The sequence below is a fragment of the Balaenoptera musculus genome, chromosome 7 (assembly GCF_009873245.2).
Source record: "Balaenoptera musculus isolate JJ_BM4_2016_0621 chromosome 7, mBalMus1.pri.v3, whole genome shotgun sequence".
Taxonomy (NCBI): domain Eukaryota; kingdom Metazoa; phylum Chordata; class Mammalia; order Artiodactyla; family Balaenopteridae; genus Balaenoptera; species Balaenoptera musculus.
Window position 1 is genome coordinate 88,242,771 of NC_045791.1, and position 25,975 is coordinate 88,268,745.

The 25,975-nt window shown below is 34.4% G+C and overlaps 1 protein-coding gene across 4 annotated transcripts in view; it reads right to left on the reverse strand.

The window, feature by feature from the left end:
• The window catches only part of ERBB4 (erb-b2 receptor tyrosine kinase 4), a 1,123,927-nt gene that overhangs the window by 485,330 nt on the left and 612,622 nt on the right, over positions 1–25,975 (reverse strand). The gene's annotated exons all lie outside the window — the stretch shown is intronic.

A 25,975-nucleotide genomic window follows, 5' to 3' on the forward strand; every position in this document is an offset into this window, starting at 1 on the left:
GGGAGTGGTGGGGTGGGATTGGGTGAAGGGTTGTCAAGGATGGTGTGAGCATCCTAAAGCAAGACGCTCTTCAAACCTGTCCCCTCTGGGGACAGATCAAGATGTAAGAACAATAAAATTGAGCTGAAATATTCTCAGAGGGTTTGGTGCTAGTGAGTGGTTTATCTCCTTAGATTAGCCTTAGATTTTACAGATTTATCTGAATGTGGTTATTATCCTTTTCCCCTTCCCATGGAAGGTCATCTTATTCCTTAAATCTTCCCAAAGCTGTTCCTTTTCCAATCATGAATCAACAAGTATGAAGAACTCCAGCTGGTTCTGTGAATTATTGCATTGAAGATTCAGTTTTTCATATGGCAATTTCCAAAGTAATTAACATGTTTAACAGTTTGTCAACAATAGAGAGCAATAAATCATCCCTCAAGATTTCCAAGTTCCTTCCGACTGAGGAATAAAGGTTAAATTTGGGAGCAAGTGGCTAATGTGATTATCCACACTGAGACATTCAGCTGACCTTCTACGTAAAACCACCTCCCTCTGTGAAGGAAGAGAGGAAGTATAAGAAAACCCTCTCATTTCCATTTGCCCATGTAACTAATCTTCCATTCCCACTCTTGCATTGCATAAATCCAAGACATAGAATATAAAGACAAAATCTAATTACTTACAAAAATTTTATTATTCAGATTCTCTTAAATAGGAAGTTAAGTGGTTACCCCCTCTGGAGCCAGGCTGCATGGGTTTGAAATCTGAATCCACCACTTGTAGCAGTGTTGGGCACACTACTTATCATCTGTACATCTCAGTGTCTTCATCTGTAAAATGTGACTGCTTGAAATGTCCTAATGTTTTTGGTTTTTTTTAATCAGTTTTAAATGAAATAAAATTTGTAATATGCTTGGCCCAATGCCTTGTTATTTTTGTTTTCTAAATAAGTTTTAAAACCATTTGCACTTTAAATGAAGACATTATTTTATAAGGCTTCATAAACATCATATAATATTCAACATGAGTAGTATCCCCCCAAGTTATAGAGTTACATGATATTACAGAGGGAGAAATTGAAAATAAAGCCAGGAAAATAGATGTCTATGTTACTGGAAGGCATAGTAGTCACTTAAATAAAAGTTAAATACAATAAAAGAGTGAGTGGAAGAAATAGAAAATAACTAGTTAATGTGCAGGAACATGCAGAGTTCTTATTTAATCCCATCAGTTCTCAGGGTATTTGTCCTTTAGGGCTCATGGAATAGAACAGTTTAAAATTGTCACTGACCACAATAAGGGTTAGTACTTTTTAATCTTTTTAATCCACAACATTTAGTGTTCAATTTTTTGCAGGCATACTACAAAAGTGATTAGTGTTCTAACTCCTCAGAAGTGAGAAGCTGTTTATGGTTCCATTTCCATGCATGGCCTGTGATAAACAGATACCAGAGAATAGCTGGAATAGGGCCAGGGCAGGCAATTCAATATGTAGACACACTTTCATATACTGCAAAGAAAATTTCCATGACCGCTGCCAAATGCATTGATCACAATCCCAGAAAATGGGATAAAATGATATCCATTCTGCAATGATATCCATTCTACAAAATCTTCCTATAAAATACAGAATATTGCAAATAACCACTAATCTTTTGAATTGGGCGGCACTATTTCATTTTACTTAAGGACTTCTCTCCACGTGGGTGTGGGTATGGGTGTGTAATAAATCATAACTTTGTCTTAAGCTCAGTTCTAAATTAATCCACTGTGGTTAAAGACACAAATCTGGTAAAAATTACTATTGTTTTAAAAATGCAACTGATGTGAGCATTGACATGAAAATGTCATTTAATTTAATTTACAGGCAATTACATAATAATGTAGTCAAATATGTCCAGCTCCAAAACAGCCCTGTAGGTTTATTGCACATCAGGAAGCATAATGGATTTGTTACTAAACTCTTACATTATACTATAGCTTTCACCTTTAATAGATGTGCAAGTCAAGGCTTATCTTTACTTAATATTTTCATTTTCATTCCCCAAATTGAACCAATGTGTATCATCCTTCTTCCTATGCGACATGATAGATCTCATGGGTCTTAAGAAGAGTATCTACTCATGCGGCAAAATGCTGAAAGGTGTACAATTCATTCTGAGCTGTTTATTACCCCCAACATACAGTCAATTATTTTTTGTAATCAAAGAACTTAAAAACCTCCAACTTCAACATGAATACATGAGTATGGCACATTTCAACCTTGACCAGAGCACTGCAAGATGAGTTTGCCAATAAACTACACAAAACCTTTCATCCGTACATGGCAAGCACTTTTAAATCACTTGGAAAACAAAAAGCCAGTAGCTGCTATTAGCAAGCTCTTGACATTTCTTGGGGAGCCATGACTTCTTTTACAGTGTTCTGGTTATAATTTTGAACTGACTCAAGCCTAGGATCTCTTATATGCCTGGAAAATTCTGTTTTCTTTTCTACTTGCTGGGTGATATGTAATTAGAGTCTTGTTTACCACCTCATGTACAGATCCTTTTCAACAACAGAGTATGATACAGTGCAGAGTATGGAGCTACTGAAAATACATATTTTGAATTGTGTTTTCTAATATTGAAGTGTTTTTTACATGACACACTACAGTCAACACAAATGTACATTTTAAAGGACAAATGAATAAGACATTCAAATATAAATATGCTTTTAAGATAACCAATATTTTTTGCCTGTATGAGAAATAAGTAAAACTTGGTGCCAAACTTTTAAAAAATCATATTGATATATATTTTCTCATAGTCAATTCCCTAATAAATACTGTCACTTCTCATATACATTTCCCAAATCAGTTCCTTTGCTTCCATCATAAGAGGAAAATTCAGTTGTATGGCAAATTCTTTTTACTCAGAGCTTTCTTTTTCCCTCTCTTTCTTGGCATCAACCACCATATTATATCTGGGAAAATAACTTCTCTTGCTGGCTACTATGATCCCCTCATCCCCTGAGAGTAACAGCTTGTGGCGCAAGACTTGAGCTGGATCAGGTATTTGAAGAATATGAGCTGAGTGTAGAGATAGGATAAGACTTGTTCTTGAAATACAATATAATTAGAAAGGATCAAAAGTGAAAACAAAACCAAGTAGACTGCCCAACTGATATGTAAGTATAAAAATCAAGTTAGAAAAAGCACCCATCTATCCATCCATTTAACAAATTTTCTTCACATCTCCAATAAGAGAGAAAAGGTCCTATTCCCTTTAAACAAATATAAATAAATACATAAGTTATTTCCTAATTTAAAATAAATGTATAAATACACAAACAATAAAATATCAGCTAAAGATAAGGGCTGTAAATGAAATTAAACAGATAATTTTACAGGGAGTGACTGGTGCAGGGCAAGGGATGGGGTGCTGAGTTACTTTAAATAGGATTGTCAAGGAAGGCCCCTCTGAGGTCATGACTTTTGAACTGAAAATTGAATCAGAAGGAACCAGCCATAGAGAGAACTGTGGGAAGAAAAAGCAGTCATTGACTATCTGCTATCTTATTTCATCTCTTCTAAGGTGCACATTTTTCATATATTAGCATCTCTGAAATTGGGGTGTTAAAATTGCGATTAGCCAGATGACAGTTATGACTTCGTAATAACTCTCTGCACACTGTGAACTCGCTTGTTATTTCTGATGGCATGATGGCACAACTTCATAAGCAAACGAACCATTTATGAACAATTTGAGGAAGAAATAGGAGTTAACAGAAATTTGTATAAAAAATTTACACTAACACCATCTGGTAAGATAAAAATAATCACCAGCATTAACCTTGTAGAGTGATTGTCAACAGTTTGGAAGAATATCCCAGGAACTAGATTGTACCATTCAATCACCCGTGCTCTGGATCGCATAGACAATGAAAATGAAGAGTTGAAAAGTGCTATGGGTTACTCTATCAATGGAAAGAAGTTTAAGAATACCGTAACCAATTTATTTTGCTCTTTTTTTTTGTATTTTTTATGCATGCACAAGAGTGACATGCTAAAATTCCTGTCTAAAAATTCTAATATTAAAAGCCTCTTTGAATATGTTGCAAAAGTATTAAGTGATACAAAAGAACTGTATTAAAGTTTCATCATCAACATTTTTTTTCTACTTAACGATACATAAAATAACAGTTTATCTTAAAATTGATGATGTCTTAAATACCGAGATCATTGCTCTTTACAAAACTCTGCTATGTACTGGTGAATGAGGCAGATATGATTCCAACATTTACAGGGTTTCACCCTAGTGGGGAATAGAAATAATATAACTGTAAATTAAATAAATTGGTAATTACAAGTTGTGATAATTAGTACAAAGACACCAATGAAAATAATTATGCACAGTGCACACAAGTGTGTCTAGGGGGAATGGGGTGGGTTGGTGAATCTAATTTAGATTATGAGGAGGAGTGGATTGTCAGAGAAAGCCTGTCAGAAGATGTAAATCTAAAACTAAGACTTGAAAGAAGAGTCGGTCATATAAAGGATGGTAGGAAAGTACTCCAAGGAAAAGAAAAAGTGTATGCAAAGTAACGTGGTGTATTCTAGAAGCAGAAACATCTTGCAGAGTGTGACTAGTGAAGAATAGAAGGGAGAATTGGCATGAAAAGGTTGGGACCTGAGTGAACTGCATGGCAGGGAAAACATGTAGGGCATTACAAGCAGCATTAAGGGATTTGTATTTCATTCCATGTGCAAATGGAAGGTATTGAGAGGCAATGACATCACCAGAATTATGTTTTTAAAAGATCATTATAGATGCCTTGAAAGGACTGAATTTTAGGTGGGCAATGGAAACCTCAAGAGCCAGTAGAAGGCAACTATAATAGTACAAGTGAGAGCTAATGGTGGTTTAGACCAGGATAGCGGTAGTGGAGATAGAGAGAAATGGATTCTAGATACAGTTTAGACAGTCATAGAACTTACTGATGGATTAGATGGAGGTTGAGGAGAAATAAGAATGCCCTTGAGGTTTCTACTTTAAGCATTCAAATGTATAACAATACCAATTCCTGAAATGGTAAGACAAATGGATAAATTGGTTGGGAGGTGAGAACTAAGTTTCAAGAATTTACATTTGGAGATGTTAAGCTAGAATATATGTTAGTCATCCTATGTAAATTCTATATGTACATTTGTATTTATGAGTCTGGAATTCAGATGAAACCCTCTGATATAATACTGGAAATGTTTTACATATAAATAAGTCACCACAATATTTGTAGGTCTAGTAGAGGAGGAGGAGCCTGTAAAAGGGACTGAAAATAAGACATCCTGAGAGGATATCCATCCAACAAAGAATGGATAACTTGACAGATGATGGGATATGACATTATCATTGGATTTGGCAACATGGAGGTCACTGGCATTTTTGAAAAAATAGTTTAATTGAATGGTGTAAAATGAAATTTGAATAAATGTGAGAAAATGGTAACAAAATGTGCAGATAACTATGAAGAAGTTTGATTGTAAGAGTGGACAGCCATAGGGACATTCAAAGTAAGGAGGTATAAATTGCAAACACTGGGCAAGACTTAGAACAATGGGTTTTAACGAGATGAGAGGGGAAAGTATGCCTTGCACCGCCTTGCTGAGTGGCAGAAAATGAAATGGTTCAAATGAAGTTAATAGTGGTGTACAGAGATATACCCTCACCTGAGCTTCCATTAGTAGATCTGACCTTTAAGAGGTTGCTCATAACTGAGTTTTAAAGTGAGTATTTTTCTAGTTAGGAGAGGTTATGTCAAGTTTGCCATCCTCATGGAAACCCCACACTAGGTTCCTGTGTCTGTACTCCTATTAAAATATTTTGGAAAGACTTGCTCATATGAATTCTCTACAATCCAGGAACTATGGGCATCTTGAGGCTGCTGGTAGCAGGGCTATAATTTACACCAAACTTGAAGAATGATGCTTTTGCAAAGATGAAATCAAACCAGATAGTTTCCCAGGGGCTAGCCTTAGGGATAACAGGGAACACTATGAATTTCCACCAGAAATGGTTATATTACTTTCATTTGTTATCCAGTAAAATTTAGATATTAAAAAATAGAAAAGCAGATAAATTTAAAAGTTATGCTTGAATAGTCTATTTAATATTTATTTCATCAAGAGTGCTAGATACATATTCAATCAATCAAATGAATATAGTGATTGGCTATAGATTACATTTAGAGAAGTGAAACAAAGATAACACACCTCATGGTATACAGAGAGAAAAAGAAAAACAAAAACAACATTGTGGACAACAGTGAAGGAGAAGAGCAGGAATAAGTTGGTAATATCTCTTTGGTTATAATCATAGAGCTAAGAGTCACATATGTAGAGTAAAAAATGAAATAACTAATAAATATCTCTTTTAATGTATAGGAATTGATACAGGTGAAGGGGGTTAAAAAGTATAAAGCTCCAGTTATAAAATCAATGTCATGGTGATATAATATACAGCATGGTGACTACAGTCAATTACACTGTACTGCATATTTGAAAGTTGCTAAGAGAGTAGGTCTTAAAAGTTTTTATTACAAGAAAAAAAATGTAACCGTATGGTAATGGATGTTAACTAGACTTATTGTGATGGTCATTTTGCAATAAAAACAAATATCAAATCATTATGTCTTACACCTGAAACTAATATAATCTTATGTGTCAACTATATTTAAATGAAAAATAAAGTAAGACAAAAGTGATTTTAACAACGACAGAAAAAGAACCAAGATGAAGGACTTATCTTCATCCCTATCCATATATTTCCCTTTCCAAGATACCGTTATATCTAAATCTTTGTGTGGAAGTACTCTTTTTTTTCTGGCAATAGAAGAGCTTGAGAGAGTGGTTAAAGAAAATTGATATATAACAACTGCTCTATGACATAAATATAAATATTGTGAAAAGTTTCCTTTTCATCACATAATCAGCGAGTCTACAGTCAAAGGCAATAATAAAGCTTTCAAATTCAAGGGTAGTTGGAGATAATTTGCTATACACACAGGGAGAAAATACTGACTAGTAACAGCCACCAGTTGGTAGAAAAATGCTCCTTCTTTGTAGAAACTTCCTTGCTAAAATGGCACTAATGTTAGTGAGATTTTGTCAACAGAGAAACCTTAAAAAGAGAAAATTCATTATAAAAATAATAAATGTTTTGTCATTTATAATGTCAAAGATGTAAACATCACCAATTTACTTCTGCTACTATCATTGTTGAAAGATAGAATAAAGTCATATTGGAACCAAAATAGGCTTCTTTTAAAAATAACACAAATAAAAACACAGCAATATTTATTAGCAAAGACTATAATACTCTTGTTTTAACTCAGCAGTATGCATAATCTTTAACAATAAATAGAGAAGGGTGAAGTAGGAAGATATTTCCATGTCATACTTTTTTTCCTCTTTATCTCTTGTACTGTTTTGAAGGTAGAGTATAATAAAATTATTTTTAATTGGAGGAATTGATCTTGTAATATTCTGCATTTAACCTTAAACTCTATTCCTTGCCTCAATTAAGTAGTAACAGATAAAACTGAAATGCAACACTAAGGAATTTCAAGCTCTACAGCCAGCCGAAAAGGCAAAGGCCAAAGAAAACTGTTATCTACTGTGGCGAGAAAGACAAAGAATTGCTGAAGGGAAGTGGTTAAGTGAGTCGGCTATGACGAGGAATGTGTGAAAGCCACATAAGTGCCAGCCTTGACAAGGCCAACATCGTAGCTGTGTAGTCAGCAGGACACAAACACAAAGACACACACGGACACACACAAGCACACACACATATACATTTTTTCTTTCTCCGTGACTATATATATATATATATATATAAAATATATATATAATATATATATACATACATATATATGTATATATACACATATATATGTGTGTATATACATGTCTGTGTGTGTATGTGTATATATATATATATATATATATTCCACATTAAGAATGGCCATAAGCTCCTAAACATAACCAGAGAGTGCAGTGTCTATCATAATAAGTACCTCTAAAAAGGACCCATTTTCACACACAGCACATAAACATTTACAGGGAAAAAATACTACAGTTTGAATTTAGAATCACTGAAATATAGATTAGGAAATATTTTTTGCTTCAATGAACACAAAATTGTTTTGTATATAATAAGTTCTTGTTCTTTTTCCTTGAATGATCTTAAAAAATCCCACTAATTCAAACATACATCATGAAATTAATGTTTTTAACTTGATACATTGATTACTAATTCTTTTGCAACTGTTTTTTAATTTTTTTTTTCTTCAAAAATAAGTCCTTGGAGAGATTGGTTCAAGATGGCGGAGTAGAAGGATGTGCACTCACTCCCTTTTGCGAGAGCACCAGAATCACAACTAACTGCTGAAAAATCATCGACAGGAAGACACTGGAACTCACCAAAAAAGATACCCCACAACAAGAGACAAAGGAGAAGCTGCAATGAGATTGCAGGGGGGGCACAATCACAAAAAAAAAAACCAAAACAAATCCCATAACCACTGGGTGGGTGACTCACAAACTGGAGAACAATTATACCACAGAAGTCCACCCACTAGAGTGAAGGTTCTGAGCCTTATGTCAGACTTCCCAACCTGGGGGTCCAGCAATGGGAGGAGGAATTCCCAGAGAATCAGACTTTACAGGCTAGTGGGATTTGACTGCAGGACTTCGACAGGACTGGGGGAAACAGAGACTCCACTCTTGGAGGGCACACACAAAGTAGTGTGCACATCAGGACAAAGGGGGAAGGAGCAGTGACCCCAGAGGCGACTGAACCAGAACTACCTTCTAGTGTTGGAGGGTCTCCTGCAGAGGTGGGGGGGTGGCTGTGGCTCACCGTGAGGACAAGGACACTGGCAGCAGAAGCTCTGGGAAGTAGTCCTTTGCATGATCCCACCCGGAGTCCACCACTAGCACCAGCAAGGAGCCTGTGGGCTCAGGTGCTGGCTCGCCTCAGGCCAAACAACCAACACGGAGGGAACTCACCCCATGCCCCACCAGCAGACAAGCATATTAAAGATTTACTGAGCTCTGCCCACCAGAGCAACACTCAGCTCTACCCACCACCAGTCCCTCCCAACAGGAAGCTTGAAAAAGCCTCTTAGATAGTCTTGTCGACCAGAGGGCAGACAGCAGAAGCAAGAAGAACTACAATCCTGCAGGCTGTGGAACAAAAACCACATTCACAGAAAGATAGACAAAATGAAAAGGCAGAGGACTATGATCCAGGTGAAGGAACAAGATAAAACCCCAGAAAAACAAATAAATGAAGTGGAGATAGGCAACCTTCCAGAAAAAGAATTCAGAATAATGATAGTGAAGATGATCCAGAACCTCAGAAAAAGAATGGAGGCAAAGATCAAGAAGATGCAAGAAAGTTTAACAAAGACCTAGAAGAATTAAAGAACAAACAGAGATGAACAATACAATAACTGAAATGAAAAATACACTGGAAGGAATCAATAGCAGAATAACTGAGGCAGAAGAACGGATAAGTGACCTGGAAGATAGAATGGTAGAATTCACTGCCATGGAAGAGAATAAAGAAAAAAGAATGAAAAGAAATGAAGACAGCCTAAGAGACCTCTGGGACAACATTAAATACAACAACATTCGCATTATAGGGGTCCCAGAAGGAGAAGAGAGAGAGAAAGGACCCAAGAAAATATTTGAAGAGATTATAGTCAAAAACTTCCCTAACATGGGAAAGGAAATAGCCACCCAAGTCCAGGAAGTACAGAGAGTCCCAGGCAGGATAAACCCAAGGAGAAACATGCCGAGACACATAGTAAACAAATTGACAAAAATTAAAGACAAAGAAAAATTATTGAAAGCAACAAGGGAAAAACGACAAATAACATACAAGGGAACTCTCATAAGGTTAACAGCTGATTTCTCAGCAGAAACTCTATAAGCCAAAAGTGAGTGGCACGATATATTTAAAGTGATGAAAGGGAAGAACCTACAACCAAGATTGCTCTACTCGGCAAGGATCTCATTGAGATTTGACAGAGAAATCAAAAGCTTTACAGACAAGCAAAAGCTAAGAGAATTCAGCACCACCAAACCAGCTCTACGACAAATGCTAAAGGAACTTCTCTAAGTGGGAAACACAAGAGAAGAAAACAACCTACAAAAACAAACCCCAAACAATTAAGAAAATGGTCATAGGAACATACATATAGATAATTACCTTAAACGTGAATGGATTAAATGCTCCAACCAAAAGACACAGGCTCGCTGAATGGATACAAAAACAAGACCCATATATATGCTGTCTACAGGAGATCCACTTCAGACCTAGGGACACATACAGACTGAAAGTGAGGGGATGGAAAAAGATATTCCATGCAAATGGAAATCAAAAGACAGTTGGAGTAGCAAAACTCATATCAGATAAAATAGACTTTAAAATAAATAATGTTACAAGAGACAAGGAAGGACACTACATAACAATCAGGGTATCAATCCAAGAAGACGATGTAACAATTATAAATATATATGTACCCAACATAGGAGCACCTCAATACATAAGGCAAAATCTCACAGCTATAAAAGAGGAAATCGACAGTAGCACAATAATAGTGGGAGACTTAAACACCTCACTTACACCAATGGACAGATCATCCAGACAGAAAACTAATAAGGAAACATAAGCTTTAAATGACACAATAAACCAGATAGGTTTAATTGATATTTATAGGACATTCCATCCAAAAACAGATTACACTTTCTTCTCAAGTGTACACGGAACATTCTCCAGGATAGGTCACATCTTGGGTCACAAATCAAGCTTTGGTATTTAAGAAAATTGAAATCATATCAAGCATCTTTTCCAACCACAGTGCTATAAGAGTAGAAATCAATTACAGGGAAAAAAACATAAAAAACACCAACACATGGAAGCTAAACAATACATTACTAAATAACCAAGAGATCACTGAAGAAATCAAAGAGGAAATCAGAAAATACCTAGAGACAAATGACAATGAAAACATGACAATCCTAAACCTATGGGATGCAGCAAAAGCAGTTCTAAGAGGGAAGTTATAGCAATACAATCCTACCTCAAGAAACAAGAAAAATCTCAAATAAACAATCTAACCTTTTACCTAAAGGAATTAGAGAAAGAAGAAGAAACAAAACACAAAGTTAGTAGAAGGAAAGAAATCATATAGATTAGAGCAGAAATAAATGAAATAGAAACAAAGAAAACAATAGCAAAGATCAATAAAAAGAAAAGTTGGTTCTTTGTGAAGATAAACAAAATTGATAAACCTTTTGCCAGACTCATCACAAATAAGAGGGAGAGGACTCAAATCAATAAAATTAGAAATGAAAAAGGAGAAGTTACGAAGGACACTGCAGAAATACAAAGCATCGTAAGAAACTACTACAAGCAACTCTATGCCAATAAAATGGACAACCTGGAAAAAGTGGACAAATTCTTAGAAAGGTATAACCTTCAAAGACTGAACCAGGAAGAAATAGAAAATATGAAGAGACCAATCACAAGTAATGAAATTGAAACTGTGATTAAAAATCTTCCAACAAACAAAAGTCCAGGACCAGATGGCTTCACAGGTGAATTCTAACAAACATATAGAGAAGAGCTAATACCCATCCATCTCAAACTCTTCCAAATAATTGTGGAGGAAGGAACACTCTCAAGCTCATTCTATGAGGCCACCATCACCCTGATACCAAAACCAGACAAAGATACTACAAAATAATAAAATTACAGACCAATATCACTGATGAATATAGATGCAAAAATCCTCAAGAAAATACTAGCAAACAGAATCCAACAACACATTAAAAGGATCATACACCATGATCAAGTGGGATTTATCCCAAGGATGCAAGGATTCTTCTATATACGCAAATCAATCCCTGTGATACACCATATTAACAAATTGAAGAATAGAAACCATATGATCATCTCAATAGATGCAGAAAAAGCTTTTGACAAAATTCAACACCCATTTATGACAAAAACTCTCCAGAAAGTGGGCATAGAGGGAACCTACCTCAACATAATAAAGGCCATATATTACAAACCCACAACAAACATCATTCTCAATGGTGAAAAACTGAAAGCATTTCCTTAAGGTCAAGAACAAGACAAGGATGTCCACTCTTGCCACTATTATTCAACATAGTTTTGGAAGTCCTAGCCACGGCAATCAGAGAAGAAAAAGAAATAAAAGGAATACAAATTGGAAAAGAAGAAGTAAAACTGTCACTCTTTGCAGATGACATGATACTATACAAAGATAATCCTAAAGATGCTACCAGAAAACTACTAGAGCTAATCAATTAATTTGGTAAAGTTGCAGGATACAAAATTAATACACAGAAATCTCTTGTATTCCTATACACTAACAACAAAAGATCAGAAAGAGGAATTAAGGAAACAATCACATTCACTATTGCAACAAAAAGAATAAAATACATAGGAATAAACCTATCTAAGGAGGTAAAAGACCTGTATCAGAAAACTATAAGACACTGAAGAAAGAGATCAAAATGACACAAACAGATGGAGAGATATACCATGTTCTTGGGTTGGAAGAATCAATATTGTGAAAATGACTATACTACCCAAAGCAATCTACAGATTCAATGCAATCCCTTTCAAATTACCAATGGCATTTCTTACAGAGCCAGAACAAAAGAATCTTAAAATTTGTATGGAGAAACAAAAGACCCCGAATAGCCAAAGCAATCTTGAAGGAAAAAAAGGGATCTGGAGGAATCAGATTCCCTGACTTTAGACTATACTACAAAGCTACAGTAATCAAGACAATATGGTACTGGCACAGAAACAGAAATATAGATCAATGGAACAGGATAGAAAGCCCAGAGATAAACCCACGCACCTATGGTCAACTAATCTATGACAAAGGAGGCAAGGATATACAATGGAGAAAAGACAGCCTCTTCAATAAGTGGTGCTGGGAAAACTGGACAGCTACATGTAAAAGAATGAAATTGTAACACTCCCTAACACCATACACAAAAGTAAACTCAAAATGGATTAAAGACCTAAATATAAGACCAGACACTATAAAACTGTCAAAGGAAAACATAGGAAGAACACTCTTTGACATAAATCACAGCAAGATCTTTTTTGACCCATCTCCTAGAGCAATGAAAATAAAAAGAAAAATAAACAAATGGGACCTAATGAAACTTAAAAGCTTTTGCACTGCAAAGGAAACTATAAACAAGATGAAAAGACAACCCTCAGAATGGGAGAAAATATTTGCAAACAAATCAAGGGACAAAGGATTAATCTCCAAAATATATAAACAGCTCATGAAGCTCAATATTAAAAAAAACAAACAACCCAATTAAAAAATGGGCAGAAGACCTAGATAGACATTTCTCCAAAGAAGACATACAGATGGCCAAGAGGCACATGAAAAGCTGCTCAACATCACTAATTATTAGAGAAATGCAAATCAAAACTACAATGAGGTATCACCTCACACTGCTTAGAATGGGCATCATCAGAAAATTACAAACAACAAATGCTGGAGAGGGTGTGGAGAAAAGGGAAACCTCTTGCACTGTTGGTGGGAATGTAAATTGACACAGCCACTATGGAGAACAGTATGGAGGTTCCTTAAAAAACTAAAAATAGAATTACCATATGACCCAGCAATCCCATTACGGGGCATATACCCACAGAAAACTAATATTCAAAAAGACACATGCACCCCAGTGTTCATTGCAACACTATTTACAATAGCCAGGTCATGGAAGCAACCTAAATGCCCATCGACTGACGAATGGATAAAGAAGATGTGGTACATATATACAATGGAATATTACTCAGCCATAAAAAAGAACAAAATTGGGTCATTTGTAGATACGTGGATGGACCTAGAGACTGTCATACACATTGAAGTAAGTCAAAAAGAAAGACAAATCTTGTATATTAATGCATATATATATGTGGAATCTAGAAAAATGGTACAGATGAACTGGTTTGCAAGGCAGAAATATAGACACGGATGTAGAGAACAAACGTATGGACACTAAGGGGGGAAAGTGGGGGCGGGGAGGGTGATGGTGGTGGAATGAATTGGGAGACTGGGATTGATATATATACACTATACGTATATACACTATATTTTATCCATATGGATAAAATAGATAACTAAGAACCTGCTGTATAAAAAATAAATTAATTAAAAAAAATAAGTCCTTGGAGCATGTTTTGAATGAACCTATCTGTTATACAAAATAAAATGCATTTTAAAAAAGTGACACTGAGCTGAGCCTGTGGGTAGAGAACACTTTGCAGTTTGGTTACCAAAGCTGATGAAACCTGCATGGCTAGGCTGCCCCTGGCCTGTAGTCTTATTCTCCTTAATCATGGAAGGTTTAGGAACTTCAAAAGGTATTAGGGAAATAGCCTAAATTGAAAAAAAAAAAAAACAGTATGTACATATGGTAATAGAATATTGGGCATGCCAAAGTACCTAGTCCTGTCTCTTAAATATGTTCTCTTCAAAGACTAATGATTTTGTGGAATGTTCTAAGTGAAGAATCAATAGAAATGGATTATAGTCTTTTCTAGACGGCAAAGGAGCAATATGCAGGCCAATTTATCTAGCTCTTTTAGGCCACAATTTATAAATTTTCAACAAATATTTACCAGGCACCTGTTTCATTCCAAGCAATCTGCAGAATGGCCCAGATTCCCTGAGGTGGAGTGGAAGAAGCAAGTAAGCTATGCTTTAAAGTTGCCGTTTATGAAATTTATTATGAGTCATGCAGTGCTTGGTTATGTAATTTGAAGGCAGAAAATCTGGAATTCCAATTTAATTATTCTGAGAGCAAGCTAAGTGACTCAGCAAACAGTTTTAACTCTGAGCCACAGCTACCTTATCTATAAACATGGTTATTGTGGAAAGTGGAAGTCAAGCTCTAGAATTTAGTGATGCTGAAATTAGGGCCAAGCTGGAAGTTAAGCCACGATTGTTTAACTACATCTTATATTACTGCTTTTACATTTTAAAATGGTAATACTAGCCAGCGTTTAATTGAACATGCTTTTATATGTATTTTCCCAACAATGGTTATAAAGCTACACTCACACGCTCTCATCCAGTCCTCCGTAGAAACAAATGACACAAATGTGGACTATTATTAGTATGTAATTTACTGTAATATGCATTCGGTTTTAGGTGTTTTACGTATTTGTCATTATTTATTTTGTAGTAGAACTTAAAGAATGCATCAAAGTGGGAAGAATATATTTTACTGCCGTGGCATACCTAATGTATTCCATACCTTGAGCAAGTACCTTCTTTATATGACAAGATTATGTTCATTAATAACCATGTAGTAATCATTATGCTCGTGATTTGTTATTTGGTTTAAAATAATTCATATACATTGAAAAATAAAATTTAATTTGTAAGATATTATTCAAAATCAGTAAAAATGATTTCACATGTGAACTAAAATTTGCTAGTTACTAAACAAAGTATTAATCTTATAGCTTGCAATGCTTTACTAGTTTAAAATTTAAACACAAATGACTTGAAGCAATCACATATAATAATAGACTTGAAATAACTTGAGTTCTATTGCTTCACCTTTATAATCATGTACCATTGCTATTATTGTTAATTTTTTTTGAAACTATAGGTATAAGTAATACACACAAATGCACAGGGATTAAACACAGTGATATGTAATGACAGATGAGTTGGTCACATGAACTGTGCAGAACAATTTTAAATCATTTTGAACAAACTTATTCTCCAAACTAAAGTGTGTAGCTGAGTCCCTGTATGCAGAGGGTCAGTTGTAGAATTAGGATTTTCCAAACTAGCTTCCATGTAAACCAAAGTTTGTTAAAGGATATACAATTAAAATGTGTTGATTTGAAGCTTGCACATGTATTTTAAAAACTCAAGAGTAACGATAGCAATTTTTTTTTTTTTTTTTAAATATTTATTTATTTATTTATTTATGGCTGTGTTGGGTCTTCGTTTCTGTGCGAGGGCTTTCTCTAGTTGTGGCAAGTGGGGACCACTCTTCATCGCAGTGCGCGGGCCTCTCACTATCGTGGCCTCTCTTGCTGCGGAGCACAGGCTCCAGACGCGCAGGCTCAGTAATTGTGGCTCACGGGCCCAGCTGTTCCGCGGCATGTGGGATCTTCCCAGACCAGGGCTCGAACCCGTGTCCCCTGCATTGGCAGGCAGATTCTCAACCACTGCGCCACCAGGGAAGCCCCAGCAATTTTTTTTATAGAATTTAGAATTATAAAAGAATCTTTTTTACTAAGGTATATTTTATAACTAACATAGTTTAAAATTCATGGTCTATGGTAATAATTTAAAAGATTGGCTTTTATTATTGTTTCACATTCTCAACAATGTACCCCTTATGCTGTACCCAAGGTGGAGAACTGTCACAACTCCACCCTTGGTACACCACTGCTCTAGTGTCAGAAGTTTTACTACATAAGTTCTTTTCTTTCTTATATAGCCTCAGAATTAGTTAGGGTAACATTAGCTGCTGTCATAAGAAGACTCAAAATGCATAATGGTCCAAACATATAGAGTTAGAAATGTCTTGCTCATATAAATCTAAGAAGTATTTACATACTACTTATGTCAGGGTATGTAAGGGCTATTCCTGATTGGTGGGCAAAGACTTGTGATAGCAGATAGGGGCTGCTACTTCATATAGTTATCTGGAATTCAGGCAGTTGAATTCCAGGTACCATGAATGGAATTTTACAGACATTAACCCCTTTCATCTCAGTAATGAATTTAATCCATTGTTCTTTCATAAAATTTCTTTTTCTAATGATTCATACATACTGCCTAAAGACTTGCTAAACAGAAGAGTATGATTACACAACTGTTACTACAAGTCTTTCACATACCATTCAACCCACCCAACCCCGAAAACTAAGAACTGGGAAAAAATTGACTTTTGTGTTTATATCATCCCTATCTATACTTTTTTTATTTTGGTACATGTTCTCTAAATTCAATCCAGATTCATGCCCGGGTAACTGATACCCTTATTTTGTTCCATGGGTGCCCCTTATATCATCATCCACATAGCTATGCCTTCTTTGACCAGAGTCCCAGACATTTCCTAACCCACTCTGTCACTGCTTATTAATTTCATGCATAAAATAAGAGCTGTTCTATCCGAAGATATACTGATTCAATGTGATATTAATCTATGACACTGTATACTAATATATGAGACCTACAAACACTGGCTGTTACTCTAATGTAATGAGCAAAATTTCATAAGCCACACATGAGAAAGTCAAGCTACTTTCTTTATGAGAACATAGACTTCAAGCTAAATGGGATACAAAATTTTAATAGTGGTGATTTTTGGTTTCATTATACAATTGTAATGACTACAAGTAGGACTTGATTAAATTATATCTCTTAACATAAGTGCTACAATTATTGATAGGTTTAGGTTCTAGAAGACAGAATGGTGGAGGGCAAAGTAGAAACAGCGACTTATTGGTTAAAGCACATTGTGCAGAGTTTTGAAAATAAATTCCTGGCCATAGATAAAAAGTTTTTAATAAGCTAAAACAAATGACTTGTTACTGTGAAAATTTAAATATAATGTGGATATGTTCTGTCCATTATACTATCTATCTATCTATCTATATTTAGCCTCATTTCATTACTTAGAAGAAATAGGCACTACACTTTTTCAGAACATATAGGTATAATACTACCGCCAAAGCAATGGAAAGGACATTTGTTTTTACTTCTGGCTTCTGAAGTAATTAGAATGGCTTATCTACTGCCCCGTTTATGTAAATAATGAGATTCTAAAGTAAACAGAGACAATTATCTGACTGCACATCAACAAAATGCCTTCAAGCAAAAAAGCATGACAACCATGTTAGCTTTAGATTCTGGGAAATACCAGTGTAGAGTGAGGAAAATAAAACCACTAGGCAAAGTGCAAAACAATCAGATTCCACATATGGCTCTAACCCTGTGCCCTTTGAAAAGTCATTTTTCCTCTCTGCGCCTCAGTTTATTGATTGGTTGATTAGTTTTCCTTATCTGTAAATTAAGTGAGTCGGTCCCTTTCACCTGTAGAATATTATGTGTATAAGGAATGTAAATACTACTTAATCAGCATAACTGTTGGAAAAATACAATAGTATTTTCTTCTGTAATCTTTAGTATTTACACGTATACTAAAAACAGTGTTTACTATGTATTCTCTTACAATATTTACTATTTCTAGCATTTACTATGTAATCTCTTTTATTAAAAAATAATTCAATCTTCTTTTATAATGCATACAGTAGTACATCAGTGACACTCGTTTATCATATAATTCTAAGGCACTCAGACAAAGAAGAAGGGAAAACTGAAGTCTTTTCTATCCTCCTGAAATTCAGGAACAGGTCTGCTCAGAAACAACACCATTTAACATGGGTCACACACCTAGAATATTCACACAATCCCAATAGCAGCAAGAACGATTCACTAAGGACAGAGGCAGGGCGCTGATGATTTGTTAAATTTCACTGAGACCTTTGCCTCAAGGGTGAAAAAAATCTTGTTAAATTTCATGCCCTGAACTTCATCTGTATGTAGAATTATATTTTTGAATTTTCCCTGAGAATAATAAAGAGTGGGTTTGTTCTCAGCAGAGCCAACCCCTCTACCACCCACCCCTGGGAACACAACTATCATTGTCACGTGGAGAAGCCCGCAATGTGAAAACCAGAGGACTGTACCTGTTTGTTCACCGTTATCAAATGCCAGCTTGGGGGCTACCCCTGGTTAAAGAGTTCTGACTTCTAAACCACAGAGCAACATAAACTCTTCTTAAAAAAAAACTTTTCTGTGCAAACAGAGGTTTAGTAGCATGCTTTCTTCCTGGGAGGAAAAAGAGCATGCCTCTTACCATGAAGCCTTCAAGATATATTCATCCTTTGCAAGCTCAGTATTCTGAATAGTTATATGAAGCTTCCCATGACTGGTCAGCTTTAGTTTAAGAGTTAATAATGAAGGGCTCATGATAAGAAAATGATATTAGTATGACATCAAACCTATGTTTTGTTGTCTTTCAAGGAAGTAATTACTTGAATCACTTAAAGAAATTTTGAATTTTTGGTTAAGTTTTTATTTATTCCATTTTATTTTATTTTTTTAATCTGATATATCCTGTATTAAATTTAATTTTTATTTATTTATTTATTTATTTTTGGCTGTGTTGGGTCTTCGTTTCTGTGCGAGGGCTTTCTCTAGTAAGTTTTTATGTTTTTATTTTTTAAATAAAAAATATCTTTATATGGCATATTGAAAATACGTTTAGCAGAACACTTCTTCCTAATCTACAGCTCCTAAAACAATGCCTTAGGTATAAATTTAGGGTGACTGGAAGCCTAGTTTCAAACTTTATTTAAGAGAACAAGGGCAAAAGCACTTTTAACTGTCCCCTTTAGTGGGAGAAAAGTGTCAATCTTCTAATAGCTTTAAATAAATACACAAACCAATAAACAGACAAAAAGAAAACTTAGGTGCATGTAATAGGTATTCAACTCAGTGTCATCCTTCTGTACTTTGCCCTCAGTTAATACAGTCTGTGATCTCAGATTCTGGGTATGTGATTTCACAAATCCTGACTGTTGACTGTGGCATCTATCTCTGTAGATACACATACAGAAGTGGAATGTTTATCTTCAGAATGAGTGTGTGTGTGTGTGTGTGTGTGGGTGTGAGAGACACAGAGAGAGGTGTGGGTGACAGAGGGAGGGAGAGAGGGGAGAGAGAGAAAGAGAGGGGAATATGATTGCGTAGTTCATTTGTAATTTACTCTTTTTCTTTTGGCAGAATATTTCAAAAGAAAGCCATGTGTTTTAAAACATAAAAAAGAAAACCAAAAGGGTTCTTGCAAGACAGACCCTAGAGCAGTTTGAAAACATCAAATAAAACCCCTCCAGCGTCTTCTCCCCATGTGATGCCTTTGTACATTCATTTCAGCCTGTGGGCACATTTCCCAAGACACACAAAAGGTTTCAGTGCCATGTTGATAGATATAAACATATATGAATTACTCATTTGCCATTCAGTGTACTGAGTTCCATACTGCTTTCTATGAAATTAATTTTATATGAAAATGAGTTCTTGGAAGACAAGTATTATTCCAGACTATGATTAGAAAACTAGGATTATAACAAGTCGATTATGCTATTCCTTTGATATGTGTCAACACCACCACAATATGCATGGTTATGCATCATAGTTAGAAAGTATACATGCACAAATGCATGAATATCTGTATCTGTGTATATGTGCACATTAATGCATATACACATATACATATATGTATTTTATATTTACTTGGAGAGAGATATATGTGATCTATATCTATCTATCTATCTATCTATTTACATAGATAGATAGATATCCTCTTTTTCTGTTATCTAGTTATAAGCCTATTTTTCTGTGCCTCTCTTTGCTCTTCTAATTTATCTTTTGCTTATTTCGGGTATGTGTCTGTTTATTTTTCTTTTTAAGACTTTGACATAGATACGACCTGTTCACGTGTATGAATGTATTATTACAATTGTTTTACAGAAAGCTGATTCTGTAATCTAACATAATGAGTAATATTTTATATACTACAACTTTTCAATTTTAAGTCTCAGAAACTCTGCCTTACTTATGGGGTAAAAGATACTTACAAACATATGATATAAATCTACAAACGTACGTGAAACTCCTTAAGAAGGCTTTCCTAAGCCTTTATCTTTGGAGTAAAGATTCTAATTTAGAGCGTAACCCTTGAGCTTCATGTGGTCACTGAGTCTAGAAACCAAGCTGCCTCTCTGCAGTTTTGTCACATCTCCACTGTTTTGACAGCACATGGTTCATTTCTGTTTCACACACTGACAGAGAGCCCCAGGCGTGCTATAACAATTGAGCTCCCAAAACACTATCAGCACCAGCCTGCCCTTTCTCTAGACCTTCAAGTTCTCAAGCAAACAATAAGTAGGTGTTTTAATTATTTTTTAAAAACCCAAAAAATATCCTTTAAAATCGATCTTAGCTTTTTAAAATAAGTCATCAAAATATCCTTACTGCAAGTTCAGTAAGTGGGGAGAAGTGAAAAATATACTTTGTATTGTTTCTGCTTATTTAGAACTAAGCATGAGATACCTAGGCATTCAAATCCCATTCTTTCTTGTGTAATGGGATTTACAAGGAAGCAATGATTAATGTGTTTCAGATACAGTATAAAAGTAATCTCTGGGGAAAAAAAATTCTTAGCTGAATGGGTAGCTTTACCCAGCAGAGACATTTGAATACTTTGAGAGGAACGAAGAAATTAAGAAATGAACAAAAATGAATAGGATTTGCTTGGCACCACTGGGAAACCTTGGCTTAAACTCAGTATTTAAAAACCAACTAAATTGGTTTCGTCGCTCAGCTTATGTTCTTTTCTTTTTCTCTCGAAAAGTCATTCACATTTTTTGTTTTGTTGTTGTCATTGCTGTTTTCCTGAGGTTTCACAGACTTAGCAGAGAAGTAAAACAATTTATTAAAAGAATAGTGGGTCTACCTTTAATGACACATAGCTAAATGTAAATGCATGTGGATACTATTGCTACAGCACATTGTTATGACTATGCTAGGAAATAAATAGACAATGAACAATTAAATCCTAATAAAGTCCCTAGATACCCACATGGAGTTGCATTTTTAATTAAAAGCTTGAACTTCAGTTCCCAAGTGTTCAGAGAATAAAAATATAATAACATTCTCTGCTGATTTGGGAGGGTTAATGTCATGCCCTCACTTGTTCTAAGAAAGGAAATTGAGCACTAAGAAAATGTGACTCACACTTTGCCTTAGAACATTTCCAGGATGGTAGGCAGCAGGAAGATATCATCATGTGATTAAAAAAAAAAAAATGAAAATAAAGAAAATTAAAAACAAACATAAAAACAAACCAAAAATTTCTTCTTTTATTTCAGCATTAAAAACTCAGTGCAAGAGGTATTAGGTGATATATCTAAGGTACAAGTGGGAAGAAAATATGAATCTTCTGTTTGCTAGTGAGGTCAGGCTTTACTAAAATCAAATACATCTGTCAATAAAGAACCAATACAGAACACATCATAGAGATGTGGCAAGGATTAACTAAAAAATTAATACTCTTAAATACTACCACTCCATTGAGAACTATATAAAGAAGGAGGAAACAGGAAGGGAACTAACATATATTTTGTGCTAATCACTATGCTAGGCAGTTTGCATGCATTCTTTCATTCAGTTCTCATTTTCAGATGAGGAAACTGAGGCACAGGACTTAAATGATTTTGATGTTTCCCTTGTTAGTTGCAGTGCTAGTATGAAATTTCACATTTATCAGGTTTTAAAACTCAGGTTTGTTTTACTATTTCAAGCTGCTGGGACTAGAGGAGAGTGTGTTGGAAATATCATATTCATAATCTAGAAACATACCTTCTCATCTAAATGACATAAACTAGATTTTAATTTTGATCATAAATCAACCTTATCAGGAAAATTTTCATTTCTGGATCAAGAATTTTTCAATCATTTTACTTCTGAACTCTATTTTTAATACTTTGCCCTCCCCAAAACTATTCCTGACTTTATGCCCAAACCTCAGAGTATGTCTTGGGTACAACAAAAGCTACTTAATTTCTTGTGATTGTTTTTCATTTTTTCATGGGTGAAGTGCTAATCAGAGAACTATAAACTGCAACAATCAGAGTTGGCTCTTACTTATAAAAAACATCACAGATATGTATGGATTTTCAACTTTGTATGTTCTTTGTATTTCACTGATTTTATTGCATCTTGTTCACAGGACTTTTTCAACTTTACAAACTAGTTGACTTAAATAATTATTTGCAATTTTAATTAGAAATGTTTTGCAGAACAAAAACCACTTTAGGGGCCATCATTTTATGTTTATCTATATATGTGAAAGTTAGAAATACACTATTTTTGAACCTTTGATTTCTATTAATTTGACAATTATATATTCCTCTTTATCTCTTCTTTAAAAAATCTAAGATTCTGTGATTCAGAAGGAAAATGTTTCAAAGTATTCTCTGGTATTGAATAACTTACTAAGTCATATTTTAATGAATTAAATGTAAATGAACTGAAAAGATACACTAAATCTCTCCCTGATTTAAATTTAAGTCAGACATCAAAATTGAATGAAATGGCTCAACAAATTCTATTCAGTTTTAAACATTAAAAAAAAACTTTAGATTTAATAATAACCAAATGTAATATAAGTCACTGCCATAGTAATATGTATTAAATACATAAAACAGTTGGATAACTACTTAAATTATGCAGATAATCTTCAATGAAAAGGAGCTGCTAACCTATTTTGTGACCTCTGATGTATTTATGTTATGCAAGTGATAGTTAGATTTTCTTAATTTTTAAGAGGCACTTGAGCCAAGACACTAATTCTTGACCCACCCCTTTCTGTGAACACCATAGGCCTGCATTTGAAGCATGATACAATTTTAATTGCAGAGATTTATCATTATGACATGTAATTTCTAACTACATGAAATGACAATGTAATGCATAGGTGTGAAATTCAGCCACACATTCACTATGTGAAAAGTGATAGCTGTGACATAGGCTGCTTCTCTGTTTCATTTCATTTTTCTACTTATGTTAGGTAAAAGATATATTTATAGGTATGCCAAGTACTAACTACTTCATTATCTCTTCCATCTTTTCCTTGCAAAACATACTAAACAGTATTCTTTGAATGACACTATAAAGCATATGTCAAATTTCATAGTATTTTGTAGATAGGTGGTGAATTTGGATTACAACTGAGTCATACATGAACACTAGAATTACTTTTATTTAATTTTCTTCCTTTTAGTGAATGAGAATTCATACCTAAGCACATATAGATTGAAATATATTTTTTAAAAAAACTTTAAAATTGTTAACTCCCTCTCTCTAATACCTTAAATAAAATCATTTTTGGAATAATATAGTAGAAAGAGCACTAGACTAAGACAAGGATCAAAAAACATACCTTGACCAAATGTACAACTTCTAGAGCTAAATCAAAACAAAATAAAACACACACCAAATACATTTGTTTATCTGTGTTTTTTGTTTTTTTTTTTTTCTTTAATTCTAGTGTTACTTTTAAAAAAGGTTATCAGGCCATTTCCCAATTAGGGCACTTCATTTAATTCTGTTAGTACACTCCATCATTTTAGTTCCTAATATCTGTAGGAATAAACCTAAATAGCCTGCAGAAAAGTTTTTCAATATTGTGAGAAATAATTCAATCCACTTATGCAGTCTGCATCTTTTTTACCATAATTTAACTTCTTAAGTAAAGTATCTACAGTAAGCAAAGCCTCATTAGGAAATAGAAAAAAGAAAGACTGAATGAGGAGTATGACCTGGACCATATGAGTAACTTCACAGATTCTCCATTCATTCACACATAGCAGGAGATGGTAAAAGTTCAGTGTCACGTGACCTCCTTCCTTCTCAGAATCTCTATAGCATGGTGATAAAGGAAAATCTGGAATTATACCACTTGGCTTCAAATCTAAACCCCATAGATTATTGTGAGCTCTATGGCATGTTGCTTAATATTTGAAAACTGCAGTTTCTTCATCTTCAAAATGTTAATAACCACAGTAACCTACTAACTGGAGTTTTATCATAAGGATGAAGAGAGACAATATTTATAAACCAGTAACATATATAGTAAATGCTTATTAATTACAGATGTCATCATTATTATTATTGTTAATAATAATAGTAATAGTAGTACATACACCCTAAGATTTATTACGCCATATAGATATTTTGTTTCCTAGATTTATTATGCTAAAATGGGCAGGTATAGTTAAAAACAATGACACAAAGACTAAAAAGAATTTTAGTAAAATTATAGTTTAGAAGCTAGCAGAATTTATAGTAGGATTCTTGATGAGACATCACCAGATGTATAATTCTACATAATATAGAACCATCCCACCAAACATTAAAGCAGAGTGTTTAGAGGATTTGGGAACCATTAAAATTGAAATAGATACTTTATTTTGTCAATAGTTGCCAGAATATGCTCATTAAATGTCGTTAAAATATCTAAAGTTTGAAGTCCCTCTATTTCATAGTAGATTGAAAAATCAAAAATGCTCTTCCTGATATCAGCTTTTTTCCACATTACTGATACCACAAAAATCAAACCTCTAATTTGCATCACAGCGCAAATGAAATTGAGTGAACTGAATGGTCTTAGAAGGAAGAAAAAGGTTATGGATTATCATTTTTCTTCACTTTTCCCTGCAGGTATTCCTCAAAATTGTTATGGTTATTATGATTTAATAACCAATACAATTTGACTTAGCTTACAATAGAATTATAGTTAGAAAGTATAAAATATATTTCACAAAATGGGCCATAAAGTATTAAGGGTAGGAGAAGGGTAAAATACTATGAGAGGTAGAATAACAGAGAAAAGCATTGCACTGAACTTCCAAGTAGACTGGTCAAAAAGATACAAGTGAAAAGATCTTTTCTCTCTGATATCTTATAATAATCTAGCTGATATGTATTACTAAGAGAAGAAAGTTTAAGGGACATTCCTAGAATAAATGATATTTTTTACCTTTGAAGTTATTTCCTTCTCTTTTGCCAGTAGAGTCAATAAACCAATTAAATCCAGGGGAAAAAAACCCAATAATTCAAGTTTCCTGTTTAGTAATGTTTATTACATCAAAAGGTGTTAAGCCATGCAAATTCACTTTTACCTATTCTCTGATAGATACAGATAAATGGAAAATACCATTCATCATTTATGAAATATTGGCCATTTCTATTGCAACTTGTTTCAAATACTTCCACAGTAGTT